At 43.1% G+C, this 23415-nt stretch overlaps 1 protein-coding gene across 2 annotated transcripts in view; it reads left to right on the forward strand.

The window, feature by feature from the left end:
* The window catches only part of GRM4 (glutamate metabotropic receptor 4), a 281111-nt gene that overhangs the window by 103509 nt on the left and 154187 nt on the right, over positions 1–23415 (forward strand). The window lies entirely within an intron of this gene.

Below are 23415 nucleotides of genomic sequence, written 5' to 3' on the forward strand. Positions count from 1 at the left end.
TTTTATATCATAATTGAACTCGAATACTTGGATGGTAGATTTCTCACAGACCCTTTGGCAGTGATCACACCCAATTTGCTCCCAATCAAGACCCTCTAATTGATCCCGGATAGGATGGTCATCCAAACTGCCCTGAAAATACTCCAGTGACAGGGAAACTGACAACCTCTATTCCCACGCTGAAATGGGGTCCCCTGCCTTTGTACAGGGCATGTTCTGCCCTCTGGGGCCAAGCGGAAAAATCTAAATCCTTCTTTCATAGCTGGCATCCTCTTAGAGTCATAGACGCTTCCAACTGGCAGTGATAAAGGCTCAACCTTTTTTTTGTTTTTTCTTTTTTTTTGGTATCATGGATCCCTTTATCCCCTTGGCAGTCCAATGAGGCCTACGGTTGAATATGTTTTTAATAAATAAACTACATAGGATTACAAAGGAAACTCATTCCAACGAAACAAAGACACGACTATTTTGCCATCCAAGTTCATGGAACTCCTCCTTTCCTCCCTTAGACCTTTATGATTCTATGGTCTCCAGACCCTGAGGGATCCAATCCAGCCTCCTCTTCCTTCCCCCAGTCCATTTTATAACAGGTGGTCCTCGCATTTCTTCTTGGATACCTCCAATAACAGGGCATTCTCTGTCTGTTAAAGCCATCTATTCCATGACTGGAAAGTTCTATCGTTAGAAAATTCTTTTGAATGGAACCCAAATCTGATTCCTTGAACCTCCATGTAGTTGTGAGTAAGAGTTTTGTTCTTGGTGGTTACCCCTTTCTTCTTGGTAAGCCTTAAACTATTTGAAGGCAGCTCTCCTTTTCTCACTCCCAGTGTTTCTCCTCCAGCTAAATAGTCCTTCTTCCTTTAACCCACTCTGGCACGGCATGGCTTGGAGTCCTCTCACCTCTTCCCCTAGCCGCCGTTTTGTCACGTCCTTCTGAAAGTCTGTCATCCCAGACTGACACGCCCTCCAGACAGTCTGACGGGCAGAGCGCACTGTCATCTCCCGGCAGCTCCCTGGATACTTAGCATCAGCCGGAGCCGGGATAAGCCAAAGTCTTTCTTCTTGGTCTTCAGGGGTAGAAGTGGAGGGGTGGACGCAGGATTTCTGAGGCTTCTCTCCTCTTCTATCGCCAGTGACCCTGGCTAGTCTTACTCCACCTGCTGACCCTCCCTACAATTCTCTGTGTACACCAAACCGGGCCGCGCAGGAGAGTGGGGGGGCCGTTTTCCTGATTCTAAACCAAGACTTATGAACTGTGGAGCCCGGCCGTGAAGAACGGAGGCGTGGAGGAATTGAGCAAAGCCTGGAGATGGTTCTGCTTTTATGATAAGATCTGAGAGATTCTGAGAAACCCCACCACCTGATTCAGTGCTATGATTTTATCGTTAGAATCCCCCAGCCTGAATCAGAGTGTCAGAGCTAGAAGAGACTTAGGACATCATCATTCGAGCCCCTTCGAGGTGAGACATAGGGGAGACATCGCTATGTCAGCAGCAATTTGGTGGCAAAGGCAGGATTTGAATGTGGCGCCTTTGATTTCCAAGGGCAGTCCGGTTTGCGTGGTTCTAGGACGGCTCCACATCCTGAGCTAAGGCTGTCAGGAGGCCCCTCCTGAAGTTCCATAGGTACTACCTGTCAGGGCTATCAGGCTAACCCACTCATCAGTCTTTTAGTAGGAGTGACAACCCTCTAGAACTCTGAAGGGGCGGGTAAGTTTGGATGGGGGTTGGGGAGGAGGGAAATTAAGGAGCAGAGTAGGCAGGGACCAGCCGAGAGTATGGAGACAATGCATTTCCCTGGCTGGCAGGAGACTGGTTCTAATGCTGCTGCTTACCACGCGGTGCCCGGAAAATCACTTTCTGAGTTTCAGGTCCCTCCTTTGCAAAACGAGGCAGTTGGACTCTAATCTGTTAAAAACCCTTTGGCTCTGCCGTCCTGTGCTTCTGTGTATTTCTAGGGCTCTGGATGTTAGGGGATGAGGCCCTGAAGACTAATTTAGCTTTTTACAATTTTTCTCAAGGGGACATTTCCAGCAGAGATGTTAGACAGGCTTCTAGATGCCAGAGGAAGGGAAGAGGGGTCTGCTCTGGGGTCACAAGCAGTGCTGGGAGGGAGAAGGGAACAGGGCCGGCCTGACTGTGGTAAAATCCTCCCTTCCCCATCCCCGTTCCTGCTCCTTATTCTCCCAGCAATGCTGACTAACCTGTCCCTCCTCTCAGTCTCTGTGCCCCAGCCTCCTGGCAGCTGACGCTCAGGTCTCTAAATAGCTTAATGTATGCTTCCCCGACCTTGCACTAACGTCTCTATATATTTATACTTTCACAGCCCAGAATTATAATTGCTTTTCACAAGGACCACATAGTGTCCAAATGCCGTCCGTTGGTAATACCCTGCAGGTCTAATCCTGCTATAAATCTCACATAAGCCCTTTTAATTGTACAGTAGAAGTAGCCTCTGGTTCCTGCAACCGAGGCTGGAGGGAGCCCAGGAAGTGGGGCAGTGTTGATGGATGGGCTCAGTTCCCAGCCGCCCCAGCTGAGGCCTTGGAAGGGGGCGAGTAGAGGAAAAGACAAACCCTGACTTTACCTGCCGTCTCTCTGGGCCATTTCTCTCTTCCTGAGGCCTGTCTAGAGAGGGGGGACCCAGGCCGGGAAAGAGACGGATAAAGCAGGTCAAGGTTGACACGTACGTTTGTGTGCAGGAACTTCCTTCACCCTGCCTCAGGCTGGGAGACCAGGGGCCCTTCACCTCCCACCCCTTCACCTGATCTGGCCCAGAGGCAGGCAACAAGGACGAAACAAGATTACCACAACCCCCAGCTGTTAAATGAATTTTGGTTGGGATGGAGGTTGGAAAACAGCTTTAGCCCGAGTGAAAGACAGAAGGAGAAAAACTGCTGCTCTCTAGATCTCCAAATTGAAATCTGAATTGAGCGGCAGTAGAAAGGGGCTGATGTACCTTGTAGCCTAATCCCTCTGAAAGATTAAAGATGTCTTTGGCCTGTATATTGTATTGATTCATCTTCTGAAATATAAATCATCTGTGGGCCTCTTGGCAGCCGAAGCAGCAGCATTGAGGAGCTGCAGCTGAAGTTGGGCGGTGGTGAGGAGTGGGGTGGAGGGAGGGGAAGGGATGGATGCTCACTGGCCTGAGGATGAACAGGGACAGCCTAATGAGCAGGGGCAACTCGTCTGGGGGCCTTCTGTCACTGCCCCAGGCTGCAGAGACTGACCAGCCTGCAAAGGAATGAACTGCTGCCTGGGAGAGTGGGGGAGGAAGAGGAGAGATGGAGAGAAGGGGAGGAAGAGGAAGGGAGGAGGAAAGAGGGGAAGGAGAGGGAGAGGGAGAGGGAGAGGGAAAAAGGAAGAGGGAGAGGGAGAGGGAGAGGGGAAAAGGAAGAGGGAGAGGGAAAAAGGAAGAGGGAGAGGGGAAAAGGAAGAGGGAGAGGGAAAAAGGAAGAGGGAGAGGGAAAAAGGAAGAGGGAGAGGGAAAAAGGAAGAGGGAGAGGGAAAAAGGAAGAGAGAGAGGGAGAGGGAGAGAAGGGGAGAGGGGGAGAGGGGGAGAGAGGGGGAGAGAGGGGGAGAGAGGGAGAGAGAGAGAGAGAGAGGAAGAGAGGGAGAGAGGGAGAGAGGGAGAGAGGGAGAGAGGGAGAGAGAGAGGAAATGGGATGGGAAGGAGGGGAAAAATACAAATTTAGCTCCCAAAGGGTAGAATTACTCTTTGATTAGCCTTGGTTGAACCCGCTCTTTCAAATTAGGGGAAGGGAGAGAGGGGATTATGTTCCATCTGAGAGTCCAGAAACAGCAGGAGGAAAACCCATCAACCCAGGAGAAGTCCAGAGAGATTGGTGGCAACTAAAAAGAGTCTGACTCCCCAGCAGGTCTGTGATCCTTGCCCATCAAGAGTAGTGAAAAGAAACTTGGGTTCCAGTCTTGGATTTGGACCCTATTACCTATATATCTTTGGGGGAGTCCCTCCTTCGTCCCTCTGGGGCTCAGCCCTCTTTAAATAGAGACTAAAGGTCTGGAATGAATGAATGAAAAGGCATTTATTCAGTGCCAAGCAATGTACTAAGTATTGGGCACACAGCTTTTTAAAAAGTGAGGCAGTCACTGCTCTCAAGGTGCTCACACTAATTGGGGGAGACAACTCATAAGAGAAGGCTCAGCTTCCAGGCAGATGAAAGGGCCTGGAAAGCCTAAGTAAAACCTTGGGCAAATGGCAAGTCTGAGGGATGCTCAGGTGACCTGAGTAGAGCAGATGACAGTGCCTAGAGCCTGAAGACAGGGCAGATGGCCTTCTGGTCCTCCAGCTCATTGCTAGGCCTGGAGTTGTTGACTCCCATCTCTTTCAAACCTAGTGAGCAGCCAAGCAGCCCAGGTGAAGGGGGAAGGCAAAGGGGAGAGTGCTCCTAATGGTCGCAGTGTCTTTCTGGATGGGTTCTGAGACGGGAAGGAGGTACTTCTCCAAGCTCCCTCCTAGCTGTGACATTTCATATTCGCAGGTTCTTCCCAGTTCCGATAGCCCACGTTTTGTTTTCTAATACCTGAAAGCTGTTAGGCGGACAGCTAGTTATTGTGGTGGAGAGAGCACGTGGTCCTGGAGTCAGAAAAGCACTGAGTTGAGATAAGCTTCAGACACTTACCAGTTATATGACCCTGGACACATCCCTTAACCTTTGTTGGTCTTAATCCTCTGGAGAAATAGCAAACCTCTCTAATATCTTTGCCAAGAAAACCCCAAAGGGTTCACAGTTAGACATGACCAAAGCAACTGAACAACAACAAAGTTCTAACATGTCTTCTAGCTCCGGGATGGTGTTTTAAAATTCTTCCAGCTTTGATATTTCATGCTCTGCTGACATTCTAGGTTCTAACGCCCCTTCTAGCTCTGATCTTTTATGTTCTGTGATCTAGCATTCTATGTGCTAAAGTCCTTTTCATATCAATTTTTTTTATGACATTGACTATTCTGGGATTCAGTGGTTATCTTTTCTTCCTTATTTATCTTTTTTAAAAGAAATGTTTTATGAAGTCAGGAGGACCTGAGTTCAAATTTGGCCTCAGACACTTGTCTTAGCTGAGTGACTTAGCAAGTCACTTAACTCCAATTGCCTCATCCAAAAAAAGAAAAAAAAAAAAGAAAGAAAAGAAATTTTTTATTGGTAATTTTTTCTTTACATCTTATTTACTTTAATCCTCTTACTTCCCCCTCTCCCAGACTGAGCTCTTCCTTTGGCAAAGAAAAACAAACAAACAAAAGGTTCAAACCAGGGACCAAGCTCTGTCTTTATATATAAATACTCTGTCCCACCTCTCTGCCTTGACTGGAAAGTAGGTTTCTTTTTCTGTCCTCCAGGACCATTGCTAGGTTTTCTTTTTAAATTTGTACTTCTGTCTCATGCGTTTGCATCTCTTTTATCTCCAAATACATCTCTTTCTTTTCCCTATAACAAAATACAAAAAAAGGAGAAAGAAAAAAAAGGCATTTCTACAAAGCCAAGCAACACAACAGAATATAACTTTACATGCAGAGGTACTCTTCTCTAGCTCCCCACCTCTCCGATGAAAAGAAGGTAAATTCTTTTCTTGTCCTCCTCAGTACCGGCATGGTAATTATAATTAAACTTCCTTCAGTTTCAGTTAGATGATGAAGTGGATAGAGTGCTGGATCTGAATTCAAATCTTACCTTAGATACTACCTGGGCAAGTCATTTAACTTCTTTTTGCCTCAGTTTGTTCAACTGTAAAATGGGGATAATAATAGCACCCTACCTTCCAGGGTTGTGAGGATCAAATGAGACAATATTTGTAAAATATTTAGCACAGTGCCTGGCACATAGTAGGCACGATATGATATGATACAACATGATCTGATCTGATATAGGATATAACTCGACACATCTATGAAAATACATATATAGTATATGCCAGGGCTTCTTAGTGTTTTTCTACTTGTGACTCTTTAATTCACCTGGTTATTATTGAGTGTTTACCCCCATTTGGTGATGTGCTAGCTGCCATAAAGATGAGGCAATGATATCCTTGTCCCCAGGCAGCCTAAATCTAGTAGAGAAGATGAGATATAACTCAATAAACAAAGCTTACGTTAATGCAGCACTTCTATAATTACGAAGCACTTTCATATCCATTATCTCTCTTAGTGTAGACAGAGTTGTCAGGACAGTTGTCGGGACACTCTTTTTACAGATGGTGAAACTTAGTCCCAGGGAGCATTAGAGTTGACCGTAGGTTAGTCAGCAGCAAAGCCAGGACTGAAGTTCTTTGCAAGGCAGCAGAGGAGGCCCATCTCATCAGAGGAGCAGGCAGGAAGTGCTCCTTCCTCACTCATGGCCATGGCCTGACGTTGGGGGAAAATCCAGGGGGTTGGGGTCACTAAGTTGAACTTCAAAGATCTCAGAGCTTTAGGAAGGATATCAAGGTGAGAGAAAAGTGGGATTGAAGATGGGTTCCTCTGGACCCATTTGGAGTGGAAAAGTACATATCCCAGGAAATTGCCTGTGGGCCACTTAGCTGTGTGACTTGGGGCTAGATCTTCATCCAAAGACCCGGGCATTAGGTAGATTTAGGAAGATGGTAACTAACAGTGAAACTTTAAGATGTGCAAAGGACTTTATATACATTATCAAATTTGATCTTCAAAAGGAAGATGGCAGGGTGGGAGGATGGATAAAGGGTAGGATTTGGATTCAGAAGATCTGATCTTAAATCTTTCCTTTGTTCCCTGTTTGTCCTCTTGAGCAAGTAACTTCTACTTTAGAGAGGGCCTCAGTTACTTGGGCTTGGTCGGGATGAGCTCTGAGGTCTCTTTTACCTCCCATTTAGGCTTTTATCAATTCTGTGAGAAAAGTAATGTCATCCACATTTTATAATTGTGGAAATTGAAGCTCAATAAATCATGTAGCCAGCAAACATGAGAGGCAAGATGTGAACTAAGTTTTCCTGACGTTTAAATATGATTCATTCAATAAACTCTGGGTTTTAAAGAGCGTCTGTTAGAATTAGAATAGTAGAGATGACTATAGTAATCTACTATTTGATAAATCCAAAGATTCCAGCTGCTGGGATGAGAACTCACTTTATGGAAAAACTTCTGGGAAAATTTGAAATTAGTATGATAGAAACTAGGTATAGACCAACATCTCACACCCTACATCAAGACATGATTTAGACATAAAGGGTGATACTGTAAGCAAATCAGGAGAGCAAGGTACAGTTTACTGATCAGATCTTTGGAGAAGAGGGATTTATGACCAAACAAGAAATAGAGAATGTTATGAAATACAAAATGGATGATTTTGATTACATTAAATTAAAAAGTTGTACATAATAAAAAATAATATAATCCTAAAATATATAAAGAGAATTGACTCAAATTTACAAGAATGTAACCATTTTCCAATTGATAAATGATTAAAGGATATGAATAGACAATTTTCAGATGAAAAAATTAAAACCATTTCTAATCATATGAAAAAAATGTTCTGAATCACTACTGATTGGAGGAATGCAAATTAAGACAACTTTTAAGTACTACTACATACGCCTAGGGTTGGGGAAGGTGACAGGAAAAGATAATGATGAAGGTAAGAGGGGAGGTGGGAAAACTGGGACATTGTTAAGGGAGTTGTCAGCTGATCCAACCATTTTGGAAAAGAACCTGGAACTATGCCCAAAGGGCTATCAAACTGCATTCCATTTGATCCAACAGTGTTTCTACTGGGCCTGAATCTTTTTTTTTTTTTTTTAATTTATAAATTTTTTTGACAGTAATTTTTTTAATAACATTATCCCTTGTATTCATTTCCCCAAATTATCCCCTCCCTCTCTCTACTCCCTCCCCTAGATGACAGGCAATCCCATACATTTTACATGTGTTACAGTATAATCTAGATACAATATGTGTGTAAATCCAATTTTCTTGTTGCATATTAAGTATTGGATTCCAAAGATATAAGTAACCTGGGTAGATAGACAGTAGTGCTAACAATTTACATTCACTTCCCAGTGTTCCTTCTCTGGGTGTAATTGTTTCTGTCCATCATTGATCAACTGGAAGTGAGTTGGATCTTCTTTATGTTGAAGATATCCACTTCCATCAGAATACATCTTCATACAGCATTGAAATGTACAGCGATCTTCTGGTTCTGCTCATTTCACTCAGCATCAGTTGATGTAAGTCTCTCCAAGCCTCTCTGTATTCCTCCTGCTGGTCATTTCTTACAGAGCAATAATATTCTGTAATATTCATATACCATAATTTACTGGGCCTGAATCTTAAAGAAATCATAAAGAAGGAAAAAGGAACCCAGTGTGCAAAAATGTTTGTACCAGCGAGGAAACTGAGTGAATGCCCCTCAATTGGAGAATGGGTGAATAAGTTATGGCATATGAATGTTATGAAATATTATTGTTCTGTAAGAAATGACCAGCAGGATGATTTCAGAGAGGTCTGGAGAGACATGAATTGACACTAAATGAAGTGAGCAGAATCAAGAAAACATTGTGCACAGCAACAGCAAGATTATGTGATCAATTCTGATGGATGTGTCTCTTTTCAACAGCGAGGTAATTCAGGCCAGTTCCAATGGTCTTGTGATGAGGAGAGCCATCTGCAAACAGAGAGAAAACTGTGGGGACTGAATGTGGATCACGACATAGTATTTTCACTTTTTTGTTATTGTTTGCTTATATTTTGTTTTCTTTCTCATTTTTTCCTCTTTGAGCTGATTTTTCTTGTGCAGCATGATAATTGTGGAAATCTGTATAGAAGATTTGCATATGTTTAACATATATTGAAGTACTTACTGTCTAGAGAAAGGGGTGGGGGAAGAGAGGGAGAAAAATTTTGGAACACAAGATTTTGCAAGGGTGAATATTGAAAATTATCTATGCACATGTTTTGAAAATAAAAAGCTTAAAGAAACTAGTACAATCAAGATTAGGAGGAAAACAGAAAGCTGGTAAACATTTTTTATATTCAATATTTCTGATAAAGACCTCATTTCTCACTTATGTAAAGAACAGAATCAAATCCATTAGAATAGAAATTATTCCCCAAATGATAAATGATCAAAGGATATAAATAGGCAGTTTTCAGATGAAGAAATTAAAACTATAGTCATATGAAAAGTGCTCTAAATCACTACTAATTAGAGAAATGTAGATTAAAACGAGTTTGAGGTACCACCTCATAGTAATTGGTGGTATGAGTGGTAATATGGCTAAAAAAAGAAAATGATCAATGTTGAAGGGATGTAGGAAAACTGGTATGCTGATGCATTGTTGGTGGAATTGTGAACTAATCCAATCATTCTGGAGAGCAATGTGGAACTATACATAAAGGGCTATAAAACTGGGCAATATTCTTTGATCCAGCAATACCACTACTAGGTCTGTATCCCAAAGAGATCACAAAAAGAGAAAAGGAGCCACATGTGCAAAAGTATTTATAGCAGCTCTTTTTGTGGTGGTAAAAAATGGAAATTTAAGTGGCTGTCTATTAATTGGGGGCTGAAGAACGGAACACTATTGGGTTATAAGAAATGATAGCAGGTAGATTTCAGAAATCTTTTGGAAAGATTGACATGAACTGATGAAGTGAGAACATTTTACACAGAATCAGCAATATTTGCAATGATAAACTATGATAGACTTAGTTCTTCTCAGCAATAGAGTGATCCAACATTATTCCAAAAGACTGGTGATGGAAAATGCCATCTACATCCAGAGAAAGTACGGTGGAGTTTCATCTTTTTTGTTTGCTTTTTCTTTCTTATGGTTTTTCCATTTTGTTCTCATTCTTCTTTCACTAATTCATTTCACTTACTTGCTATTTACCTTTATTTCCTTCTCTGTAAAAATCAGACAATAATATGTTCTTTTTGGCCACAGAAGGCAGATCCCAGGAAAAATGGTTGGAAGTTGTTTAGACTCAATGACAGAAAAGTACAACAAACTCAAACAACTTCCTAGCAGTTAAAGTTGTCCAAAGCAGTATGACATACGTAAGAGACGGTGGGTTTCCCTTCCTTGGACATCTTCAAGCAGATGCTGGATGATTACTTGTTGGGTACATTTTATTAAGGATTCCTTTCATGTGTGAGTTGATGGCTGATGAGGTCATAACAACTGTGAAATATTGTAATTTTGAGATGCTATAAGTGTCCCCCTTGCAAGGGAGCTCCTGGCAGGGTATATCTCCGCCCTCAGCATCTGCTCGGAGGAGACTACCAGGGGAGAGAGGCATTGGCTTTTCTTCTGGGGCCATTATTGTGTGATGTATTAATTGTGGTTGTTGGCCAGAGGGCCAAGGCATGGGAAGCACTGCAGAGCATGATCAGTTAGGGAGGCTTGGTTAATTGAACCTCATCAAATGCCACAGGGCAGCTGATCCTGCCATCTGGCTGGGTTAGATGCTGATAAACACTTCTAAGGGTTTGAGTTGGTAACAGGTCCCCGAGTGAGAATCCCATCCCACAAGAAGTGGGATAGGGTGCGTCGAGTTCTCCCTGTCTTGGGATACACCTTCATTTGGAGCTATCATTCAGAGTTCCAACACAAAGTCTTAGATTTGGGTTCAGAGAATCTGGGTTTGTCTTTCCAGCATGGTTGAAACAGGATTTGAGTTAAAATCCTCTTGTGGCTGCTACTTATTATTTGAATGACCCTGAGCAAATCCCTTGACTTCTTTGGGTCTCGGTTTTTTCCCTTTTCTTTTTAAGTTGTATTCTTTAGACAATCTTTCAGATCTCTGCCAGCTCCAAATCTATGATGCTAAGTAAAGCACGGTGCCTCTCATGTGGTAGGCATATAATACATATATATGTATACATGTAAGCTATAATAGGATATAAGCTACTTTAAGGCAGAGATTGTTTTTGCCTTTCTTTGTATCCATAATGCTTGGTACATAGTAAGCACTTAATAAATGCTTGTTGATGGACTGATTGAGCACTTAACAAAAATGAATTTCCTTTCTGGGTCTAAATTTCCACAGATGTATTGGGTAAAGCCCCAAGGTCCTCTCCTTTTCTTTTGGTTTAGCAGAAAGGTTTTTGGTCAGAGACTTGAGTTCCAATCTTGGTGGTGCTACTTATTAACTTAGATGACCCTAGACAAGCCATTAGCCTTTTTTGCCCTCTATAAAGTGAGGGGGGTGGATGTCATGGATTCTTAGATTTCTTCCATCTGCAACACTATAATCTTATGATTCCTAAGTGGCAAAGGCAGAAGGAAAGACACTGAATTTGGAGTCAGAAGTCCTGGATTTGAATCCCAACGTCGTTTCTTATTATTTGGGTTGGCTTTGAGCAAGTATTTAGCTCCTCTGTAGCTCAGAATAAATACCCTCCTCTAGGGTGCAAACACTAATACTTGTTTAATGAGGGGGAAAGGAAGGGACGCTTCCTGGGGTGAGGTTTGATCACAAGGTGGAACAGGCCGGTATGTGTATCTTTGTGAGCCCAGGCAGACACAGAGCTTGGTATTTGACACAGAGCCCCAGGAAAGGCATTCTGCGTTATTGTCTGTTCTGAGCAGGATCTGGGCCTGTCTGGGAGAGCAGGTGGATTTCAGGAGCTATCCAGGTCTCTTTGCCATTTGAGCCTTAGCATGCCTTGAACACAGAACCTTCCATCCAACAGTGAGAAAAGAGGCATGAGGTAAGGTAAAAGAGATGCTGGAGCCACAGAATGTTAAGACCAGAAGGAATTTCAGAGACCACCTAAATTCATCCTTCTCTTTTTCATAGCCAGAGAAACTGAGGCTAGAGATGCCAGGTACTTTGTCCAGGGCACATCCCATCCGTGGCTAAGTGAGGACTAGAATCTGTGCCTCCTCTCTTGCAGTCACACTTATCTTCTTGGCTCCTCCAGAGATTTGATAGCAGGGGGGGAGAAGAGAGAGAGCACAGAACTCTAAGGTTATTGTTCTTTCTAGGCCTAGGTAAAGGAGGACTCAGAAAGAGGAGGCTGGGAGCAGACAAACTCACTTCTATCAGTGGTCAATTAGTCAGTTAACAAGCATGTATCTTCTAAGCCCTTACTATGTACCGGTTTCTTGAGGCTCTAGCCTTGACTTTAGAAAGCATATGGGCATAATTCAGTACTTGTGCCCATCTGGAGTGCTCGTGTGCTCGTGTAGGGAAGGCTGTATGTGTCAGGGTACCTCTGTGTGTGTCCATGTGCTTCTCTGCGTGCGTCCCCGGGTGTGTTTGGTTGTGTGGCTGGGGCACAGGTGGTTTCCTTTGGCAGAGGAAGCCTGCCTCTCTCTGCCCAACTGTCACCGTGGGCTTCAGGGCTGGGGCCAGGTCTCTGCTGGGATTGGCTTCCTTCTCCACTGGGCCTCCTGGAAGGAGGGCAGGAGCCCCTGCGGGGACAGGAGGCAGCCTCAGGTCTCAGTGCCAGCACTTGGGCCCCTGATTAAACATGAAGAGCTACATCCCTCTCTGGGTGGGAATGAGAATGTGAGTCAGAAGAGAATGGATGACAGAAGGGAAGATAGCCCCAGAGATCCAGGCAGGGAGGTCATGGGAGGAAAACACAAATTTTCCCGTGCTGTACTTGGAACAGATCTGTGGGGCTTTTTGCCTAATTTTGTTCAGTATCTTGTGGCCTAACTTTTCAGGTTATCTTTGGGTTTGTGACCCATTTCTGGGCCAGCATTAGCACACACACACACACACACACACACACACACACACACACACACACACACACCTATTTACATAGTTCTGGTAAGGCTGCTGGTGATGAGCAAGACTAAGATAACTCATTGGGACTGCAGATTGAGGGCCAAAAGGACATTGGAAGCCCTCTGTTTTATAGACAAGGACACTGACCCTCCATGGATTTGTAGTATAGCTGAGATTGGAGCTAATATACTCTGATTCCGAATCCAGCCAGTTTATCTAAGCAACCATGTGGCTTAGTGGGAAGAGTCCCACGGGAGTTAGTCAGGAGACCTTCATTCAGTTCTTACCACAGGCATTAGCCATGTCACTGTTGGCCAGTCTTTTCTTTAAGTCTCAATTTCCTTATCTCTAAGATGAGGATAATAATTCTTGTTTGCCTTCCTCATGGGACTGTTGTGAAGACAGAGCAATAATGGATGCAAAGTGCTTTATAATCATAAAACACTGTCTCTGTCTCCTCTTTTCTCTTTTTCCCTCTCTTCCTTTCTCTCCTTTTTCTTTCTCTCTTTCACTCCCTCCTTTTTCTTCTTTTTCTGTCATTCCCTCTCTTACTCTTCTCTCCCCTCTTTCTTGTCTCTCCTTTCTCTTTCTCCTATCTCTTATCTCTGTCTTCTTTCCAGAGAGAGGAGAGCAAGAGAGCTAAATATTAATCTACTTTCTACCCCCATTTCAAATCCAGTTCATGACACCTTCTCTGGTCAGCTCAGCCCATGAGATTTTCCTTTCCTCTGATCCTCTTTAGCGTTTCTCCCTCTGTAGCTCTCAGGAAACACTTAACTACAAATCAACTAGGTTTCATTGTTTCCTGGGTTCCCAGCTAAATTGTTAGCTCCTTGAGTGTTGGTACTTTGTCTTACACTTCTCTGTATTCTCTAACACAGCGTGGTGCAGGTCTGGACCCAGAATTCAATAAATACCCACTGAATGGAATGGATGAATGGGCCAGTCAGTTCACAAATGTTTGTCAGTGAAAGCAGCCACTAACATCACTGTCAGGCGTGATGTTAGGTCCTGGGAGGAGATATACACTTTAGTTATGAATGACTTGGATGTTGAGCCCTGGTAAGCATCCCTGGTAACTCATTGTTCCCCTGTCACTCCATTGAGAACTGTTCAGCTGGCCCCATCTCAGGTCATCCAACAGCATCTAGGAAAGTATCTTGGCCTGAACATTCTTAAGCACAGGAGAACTGAGGGTGGGAGGAGGACATAGAGAAGAATATTTCTGCAGAAGGGGACCCTTCCCATTGCATCTCCAGAGGAATGCTTCTCTACTACCCAAGCCCCATTGTTTATGAGGATTCCATGAAGGCAGATTTCACCATTTCAGGTTCTTGTCTGTGAGTCATGGAGTCACTGAATTCATTGAACTATAGGTCCCTTGCTATGTCAGAACTGGAAGACACTTCCAAGGCTGCCCGGTCCTTACCCTGCTTACAAGCATCCTTGACAAATTGCTATCCAAATTCCATTTGAGGACCTCTAATGATCAGGGACCTACGGTATCCCTTTCCATTTTATATAGTTCTTATTGTTCAGGGGTCCAATCCAATCCACCTTCCTGACTTTCACCTAGTGCTAATAAAAATTCCCATCCAGGCAATAGTCCTCCATATACTCAAAGCCAGCTACCCTTTCCTTTCTAAACCTTCCCTTCTCAGGCTTATCACATCTTAAGTTCCTTCAGGAAAGTGATTTCAGTCAGAATTCTAGGAGGTTACAGTTAGATCTCTGAAGTCATCTACATCCCACCTATAAAATTCCCCAGAAATAATCATGCAACCTTCCTTTGAATACCTCCAGTGATGCAGAATCTAATCATATCATGCATCAGATTACAAAGTTGTGGTAGTCTCTTCCTTTCTCCTTTTTAACCAATCTTTCACCTTTAGATGTGGAACATCCAGTGTCCTCTCAGTGTCTCTTATGTTAGAGCATTGAATGTTTGGATTAGCCCGAGTCCTAGATGAGAAAACTGGAGACCTAGTGTGGATTAGATTTGTTCATGGCCACATAGTACCTTAATGGCTGGCTCAGAATACCAGATCCAGAACTGTACTCCATGATTGAGGATCAGAGTTTTTGAGGTAGAAGAAGAAATCTTATTGATCCAACCCTCTCATGTTACAGATGAGAAGACTGAATATTTGAGAAGGTAGGGGACCTATCAAAGAACACATGGGTAAAAAGTAACAGCAATTATTTGAACTCACATCCTCTGACTCAAAATCCAGTGCCCTATTCCCTAAACCTCAATGTCACCTTTGTTTCTGCTGAGCTAAGTCAGATGACCACAATGGAAAGAGGACTTGAATCCTCAAAAGTTATGGAGAATAATGCTCCCTCTCAAATGATTACAATTTTGTTTTAGCTAAAAGTATGCTGGGGAAGCAATGAGACAAAGGAATTGTTATGATGACAATCCACTTGAGAGGCTAGACTTAAAGTCAGGAAATCCTGGGGTTTAATACTTGTTCAGTCACTTACTAAGCTGTGTGATCTTGGGTATATAGCACTAGTCAGAAACCTTGCCACCTTGGCTTATCAAGAGGAATTTCCCAGGCTGCTTTGTGAAAGGTTATCTTACCTTACTGCCAGGAAGAACACTCTCTTTTCTCGTTTTCTCACCTGTTTCCACAGCTGCATAATTGTTATTCTAGAGATGAGTCTTTTTTTTTTTTATCAGTCTGACCTCCAAGCAAAAGAGTTTCCCAAGGGGAAACATCAAACTTTGCATTTAGATAGGACCTTCCATCAGAATCTCTCCCCAGTGGCACTCAACTGAGCTTAATTAAAGAGGCCGTTTAAGAGTCGGACCAGGAGTTGGGTGGTTTGGGTTCCGGTTCCAGCTCACTGTTTACTCTCTTATGTGACCTTAGGTAAGGCAGCACAGTTTTCTAGCTTGTTAAATGGAGTTATTAATGCCTTGTTTCACTCAAAGGGATTGGTACGAGAACAATCCACCTGAGAGACGAGGCTTAAAGTCAGGAAGCCCTGAGTTCTAATGCTAGTTCTTCTTACTAAACTGTGTGAATTTGGGCATATAGCACATAGGACCTCTGTTTCCTCATTGGTAAAATAAATGGTTGCATGATTTCTAAGGTCCCTTTCAGCAATAAATAAAGGATCCTATAAGCCTATAATCAACCAGTCAGTCAACCAAGAAGCATTTATTAAGCACCAACTTTGTGTTTAATCAAGCTATAATATATACAAAAGTGGGACAAATACCTGTCCTCAAGGAACTTATATTCTACTGCAAGGGAAATGTAATAGCTTATATTTCTATATATTCCTTTATACAAATTCAACTCAAATGCCACCCCTTCCATGAAACCTTCTAGGATTCCTCTTTCTTGGTCATTTTCTCTTGGACTTCACATAATATATTGTCTTGCCCCATATCTAATGAATTTATAGATCATATAGGTTAAGAGCTAAAAGAGACATCTTGTAGATGACGAAACAGTTTTAGAAAAGTTCAAGCTTGCCCAGGGTCATGTAGCTAATTGAGTGTCAAAGGTGAGAACAAGTATTTATAGTTATTTGTGACTCCATGAAGTCAGGGACTATGTTTTATTCACACTTCTGGATCCAGTAGTGCTATGACCACCCTAGATGATTAATAAATTTTTAAAAAATGAATGCTTGTTTTTCTCTTTTTTTTTTTTTTTTTTTTTTTTTTTTTTTTTTTTTTTTTTTTTTTTTGGCTAAGGCCATTGACTTGCCCAGGGTCACACAGCTAGTAAGTATTAAGTGTCTGAGGTGGATTTGAATTCAGGTCTTCCTGACTTCAGCCCGGTGCTCTCCCCACTGCTTCATCTGGCTGCCCCAGAATGCCTGTTTTTCAATATAGTAATCTTGGGTTTAAAAAGCTCCTTCCTCGCCATAACCCCATGAGATAGGTACTTTGATTTTTATTTTTTCCCATTTTACAGATGGGAAAATTGAAGCTCAGATAGGTTCTCACAGGCGATTTAAGAGTTGGAGTATGGTTTTGAATTCAGTTTTCCTGACTCCAAGTTCAATAATTTTTCCACTTTCTTGTGTTGCTTCATGAATGCTAATGTGTGTTGTATAGAAGCGAACTATTCCTCTCATGAACTTGTGATCCTAGGACAAGGCAGAGGAGGTAAGGATGCAACCCATGCCCTTCTTTTCAACATCCTCAAAATATTTCAGCTTTACTATAGGGATCCCTACCTTATGCATAGATCTTCCTGGTCTAAGAGCCAGTCTTATCAACACACAGATGAGCTGTCTTAGAGAAGGGCACAGCAGTTGGGGAGCAAAACTAAATTGCCTTGGCCATCCCGCTTGTGAGCCTGCCTCAACATATCTTGCCTCTGTTTCCTGCATCTCTCCTCTGAGTCTTGGGTCTGCTCCCAGATATGAGAACTACAAAGGATAAAGAAAATCCCTTGCTCCCTGTTGCAGGAGATGTGAGGCTCCAGAACCCTGTCCCTGTGAAACACTGGGTGAAATGTGGCTTTGGGCGTTTTCTCATTTCCCCAGTAGCACTGTATCTCACCTGGGACTTCGTCCTGGGAAGCTATAAGATGATGGTGGAGTGGAATGGAATGGGAGATTCGGGGGAAGGCAGCTATGCACGCTGCACACAATTTTTGACCCAGATGATTGGTCTGCATCTCTTCTTCACTGACATCGATCCGTTGGCAAGTGCTACCATGCCTGTTGTGTGCCCAGGGCTGGTGGGGGGTCGGGAAGCTTTGTCTGGGGGAGGATGGAAGGTGTGATTGGGTCTCTGCTCTCCAGGAGCTCACAAAGAAGACAAGGAGGCAGCAGCAGCTTACAGCAAACGGCAGTAATTATAAGAACAATTCCCACTTATCTTAAGGTTCCCAATGTGCTTTACCAGCATTTTCCCCACTAGATGCTCATAAGATTCTGCTGAGGTAGATGCTGTTATCACCTCCATTTTGCAGATGATGACACTGAGGCTCAGGGAGAGTAAATAACTTGCTTATTCCCGTAAGTGCCTGGGGAGAGGTGGGGGAAGGGGACTTTGAATCCCAGTCTTTCTGACTCCAGGCCCCTCCTTCTATCTTCCAGGCCACATGGCCTTCTCCCCAAAGTGGCAGTTTTGAGAAGGGAGTGGTCAGGAAAGGCCACGAGCCCTGGCCTTGCAAGGGCCTAGATTCCAGTCCCGCTCTGTCCTAGCCGCACAGCCTTGGCCAAGTCATTTCCTTTTCTGTAAAAGGATAGAATTGAACTATATTTCTGAGATTTTCCAGAGCCAAATTCTATACAGGGACATTCTAGTAAATTGTGAGCTCCTTGAGGGCAGGAATTGTCTTTTGCCTCTTTTGATATCTCAATGCTTAGCATAGTACCTGGCACATAGTAAAAGCTATATAAATGTTTGCTATTATTATTATTAATTACTAATTAATTAATTATTATTAATCCACAACACTTAGCATAGTACCTGTCACAGAATATAAATATTTACTATTTTTAATCCTCAATACTTAGCATAGTGCTTTGCACATAGTAAGCACTAGATAAATGAAGCTATTATGTTATTATTAGTAGTGGTATTATCTCTAGCACTTGGCACAATGCCTGGCATATAGTAGGCACTTAATAAATAAATGTCTGACTAATTATTGCTGACAACTGAGATTGAGCTTGTCTTGAACAAAAGCAGAAGTTAGACGAGGGAAGAAGATGGGAGAATTGAGACAGTGCCTTCTAGGCCGGAAGAAGCACAGTATAAATGAACATACTTTCATGTTTGTATATTATATATTAATCTATGTGTATAAAATACATGTTACATTTGTATAGTATGTGCATGTCTAGCAACATGGTGTAATAACTGGAAGGTTGCCACTGCAGACTTAAAGCTTAGCTCCTTGTCTGCCTTATATGCCATGGGCAGATTGTTTAATCTCTCGGTGCCTTCCAGGCAAATTTCCAAGATTATACATTACGGACAAATTAAGAGATTTGTAACACTATGATTAAATTATAGTTTGGACACTCCTCTCTTCCTTGCCTCAAATAATTTGTGCATATGCATATGTATATTATATATATGTATATAATGTGTGTGTACATATATATATATGAATATGCACAAATTTTCACCTTTCATCTCATTTGATGCCCATGTTTCCATGAGATAGGAGAATGAGACCAAGGGAAGTGACTTGTCCACAGCTGGAAGTAGCAGAGCCGGGCTTGGATTTGGGGCTTCTGGTCCATCTGCCCCGTGGTAGCCACCTTTGGGCACATGCAGGTGTGCACAAAGCATATATGGCAGTGACAAAGGCCCCTTCTGTCTGGGGAAGATTAGAGGACAGATCAACTTGGATAGGGAATTCTCCACTAGCCAGGCCAGTACTCGTTGGGCTGTTGGGTCATTATTCTGTGACATCCATCCCTGGTGGTTTCCGTTTGTTCTGGCAGATCCCTGGCTAAGAGAGCTGCCTGACTTGTTTCAGTAAGATGAAGTTTAAAAGATATTCCTGTTAGCCCTGCCTCCCATGGATGGATGGATGGAAATCATTTATTAAGTGTACTCTGCGCCACGTTTAACTCGGGTGATACAAGTGCTAAAAGCGAGACAGTACCTGTCCTCAAAAAGGTTAGGATTTAATAGGGAGCGACTGCACAGATAGAGGAGTGGTGGCTGGGAGAGGATGTTTTGATCTGTGAAGTCAAAAGGATGGTGAGTGGAACCTTAGGGGAATCTACTAATGCATTCCTTCCAGAAGCAATGATTGTATTGATTTAATTAAATTTCCAAAGGCTGGATGGCAGGTGAAATATGGTCGGGTTGATCTAAGTTGGTTAAATAGAATGGGCAATGCATTTGTGCTCAGTTACCAATACAGACCGCTCCACCCCTGGGCTGAGCTCCAGAGGGTGCTGCAGCAGAGTGGACGGCAAGATGAGCAGGGTGGACGTATGGATGGGAGATCAATTGAAGCTGGAGATCCAGGGAAGTAGAGCTCCATCCTTCTTTTGAGTGCTTACCTTGTGTTCAGGCCTCTGGTAGGTTTTAGGGGAGAGGAAAGAAAAACATCTCCTTTGCCTTAGCTAAAGATGACCTCATCTTTATATCCTGTAGTCTTATCTCCCTGGCATGTCAGCCCCTCTAGCCTATAGGCTGGGGGTGACCTTGGGTGCAATGAGTGAAAGCAATGAAGTGGAGGGGGACGTGCCTCGTTCCCAGATGGTGCCTGTTATCTGACTCATGAAGCAGATGGGCCCAGGAAGTCAATGAGAGAGTCGATAAGGAGCAGCTTGGAGACAATTGTTGCCGTCCCTCTTTCTACTGTGGATGCTGCCTTCACAGATAATCCTCTGAGTTAGAATTAATACATCCTAATCCATCAAGCTGCACGAATCTGTTGAACATCAATGTGGGGTAGAGTCACAGGTCTTTGTGCCCAGGACAAGTACCACAAACCAAGCCTAGCAAGAGCATCATGAAAAGTGCCTTAATTTAGGGGTAGAGGCAATGAACACTGCCATGTAGAAGGGAGACAGAGACCTCAGCATCGCTGCTTGGGATGACAAATGGGATGGGAACAGGGCTGGTGCACTCACCTAGCAACATCTCTGATCAGATTCCTGTTTTAACTAACTTTTCTTGCTAACTAGGAGCGAGGCTGTGAAAGCAAGGCAAGTCTTAGCAGAGAAGACACCTTCCCTAAGCACCCTGGAACCAAGCCATGGCTAATCCACTCTCTGTATGGGGAACACATAATTACAAGACATGGTCCCTGCCCTGGAAAAAGTCACAATCCAATAATAATTGACGCAGGTGAACTCTGTAAAAATCGTGTAAAATAATCACTGAAACTATGTCCCTTTTGATCTGCAAAATAAGAGAGATTGGGGTCTCCCAGGCTCCAGAGAGTCTAGGAAGAGGCTTAGTCTCCAGACCAGTATCCTTCAATTGGAAATTTTGGGCAAATCATCCCCCATTGATCTTTTCGGGAAACAGATCCCCATTCAGGCTGAAAAAGCCTTCAAAGTGATTTTCATTCCATTGGGAGATTCTGGTCTGGTAATCAGTTCAAACTGCCCTCAGATTTGCTCATAAAATAGGTTTTTGCTTATTCATTCTTTGCAAATTTCTTCATTAAGAAATATGCCCACTAAGGGAAAGCTTCTTAGTGAAAAATAAAACTTCCTTTTTTTTTTTTTCCCCATAGACTTTGGGATTCGAGAATTCTTTAATTTTTGAATCTGCCTCTCAGAGCAGAGAGGATCTCCTTCCTACACGGCATCATAGGGACCATAATTACTCATTTTTATGGCATCTGCCTCTCACTAACCCTGTTGGGAGGGGGCGAGAGAGAGACAGACAGACAGACAGAGACAGAGAGAGACAGAGACAGAGAGAGAGACAGAGAGAGAGACAGAGACAGAGACAGAGAGACAGACAGACAGAGACAGAGAGAGAGACAGAGAGACAGAGACAGAGACAGAGGGAGACAGAGAGAGACAGAGACAGAGACAGACAGACAGAGACAGACTTGTTCAGAGTCACACAGTTAGTTGATACTTCTGACTACAAGTTAAATAATTAGACAAGGTGGTGTATGGAAAGGGCCAAAGAGAAATGGATAACAAACTCGTACAACAGAGAATGCTAGAGCTGGCAGGACTATGATTCAACTCTTTTATTTTGCAGATGAAGAAAATGATTCAAGTTAAGCGACTTGTACCAAGGGGTCATAGCATGACCTTGTGTTAGAGTCAGGAATAAAACCCCCATGTCTCGGCTTCAGCACTTTATCCATTTGACAGTGATCCCTCCTCACAGATGAAAAGAATGGATATGAAAGTACTTTTGAAAATGATCAATATTTAGGTGACCCTGGGAGAGGAGGATGGGAAGTTAAGGAAGGAGATTTGAGAAATGGGTGATTACCTCTAGAGCACCTCCCCATTCAGGTTTGGGTCTTAACTGCAACATTTGCTTGCAGCTATGTGATCTGTGTGGCTGAGTGATTTCTTCCTCCTGTGATTTGTGTTTAACTCACTACTAATTTGATTGTTGAGTCCCTAAGTTCCCTACCTCATCCCTGGTAAATTTCATTTCAGTCTGTTTTTTGTAAACAATTGATCAACAAACTTATAAAAATCCTATCGGGAGAGAGTGTGGGACTCCATCAGGTCAACTCAGCTCAAGGCCAGAGTCAGGGTTAACTAACAGGGCCTTTATCTGGTTCTGGGAGCAAAATCCCAAACCTAGGGGATTTCCTAGGGATTTTCCCAGGGAAATCCCAATGAGGAGGGGACCCCAAAACTCTCTGAAAACTCCTTCAAGGAACAAGTCTCCTGGAATCCTGCCTTTGTAAAAGACCCCAAGCAAGGGAAACTATAAACAGTTTCATTCTGTTATCTAGGTTGGCCTAGTTGAGGTCTGAGCTGGAGAATTCCAACCCTATTAAAAGATTAGCCCAAGACTCATTCAGTTCTATTCAAATTCCAGCTCAAGCTGACCAGCCCCCATCAAGAGCAAACCCCAACTTATAGCCATAAAATGAGCTAACTTGGGGCTCAGTCCTTGCGGAGAACCTAACATGCCATGTCAAGGAGCCCTCTGCCCGCTGAAATGATATTCTCTTTCAGTCCTACCCTCTCTTTATCTTTCTTACCTATTTCCCTAACAAGACTTTATACCTCTCTGTGTGGATTTCTCTACTGGAAACTTTACTTCTCTGTCAGGACCTTGCCACTAAGAAATTCAGTCTTTCTATTCATGCATAGCAAAGGCTGACTTCCCAATGCCAATAATAAATTTATTTTGTTTTATCAATGCAGCTTTTCGGGTTCGTAAATTCTCTTGTGAAGAACCTCTGCACCACCAGAAGGGGATTCCCACAACTCCCTGCCATGCACCAAATCCTAAAGGGGATTCAGGGGGGCCAAACCTCTCCATTTGGTTCCATGAGCCCCGAGCCTGCCACTAACCTCATCATTTAACTCACTAGACCACCAGGAACCCCAAAATCTAGATCTCAACACCAACACCTAGCTAACATCAAGGCTATGGAGCTGGGCTAGCCCTGGGCATAACGAGGAAGAGGGAGGTGAAATTTATCCCTTTTTTTCACTATTCTCTTCTGACCTGCAATGTCCTCTCCTTCCACTCTTTGCATTTATCTTGTGTTCCACATCTGCTAAGACTTGCTTTCTGAGGCTGACAATGAATTCTGCTATAAGATATAGTTTGATGATGGCTTAAGTCATGCTGTACTCTTTTTATGATGGGCTACATGACCCTAATCCCTGGGTTACCTGGATTTTAATTTACAATTAACATTACTAATTGGTCAGGTTGTTGGCAATCAGTTATATAACCTTAGGAGCTAGGAGGTGATTAGGACTTTCTAGTCTAATAGTAACATTTTTTGTCTGAACTCTCAGAGAGACTGCAGTTGTCCTGTGGGCCACATGTTGGACATATGGGTTTAAGGAATTTTTTCTATCAAGAGTTTTTGCAAGTCAACAGGAGACTCTGAAAGATCTAAAAGGAATGAAGTTTTAAGAAATGAATTTCTGGCACAGTTAGGCGTGATGATAGGACTAATAATTCGGGTTGGAGTAAGGGGAGCCAGAATCATTTCTGTTTAGATGGATGTATGGATCATTCAATTCAATTCAATTCCACAGAAAATCTCTTAAATGCTTACTATGTGTAAGGCATTATGC

The sequence above is a fragment of the Sminthopsis crassicaudata genome, chromosome 4 (genome assembly GCF_048593235.1).
Source record: "Sminthopsis crassicaudata isolate SCR6 chromosome 4, ASM4859323v1, whole genome shotgun sequence".
NCBI classification, from domain to species: domain Eukaryota; kingdom Metazoa; phylum Chordata; class Mammalia; order Dasyuromorphia; family Dasyuridae; genus Sminthopsis; species Sminthopsis crassicaudata.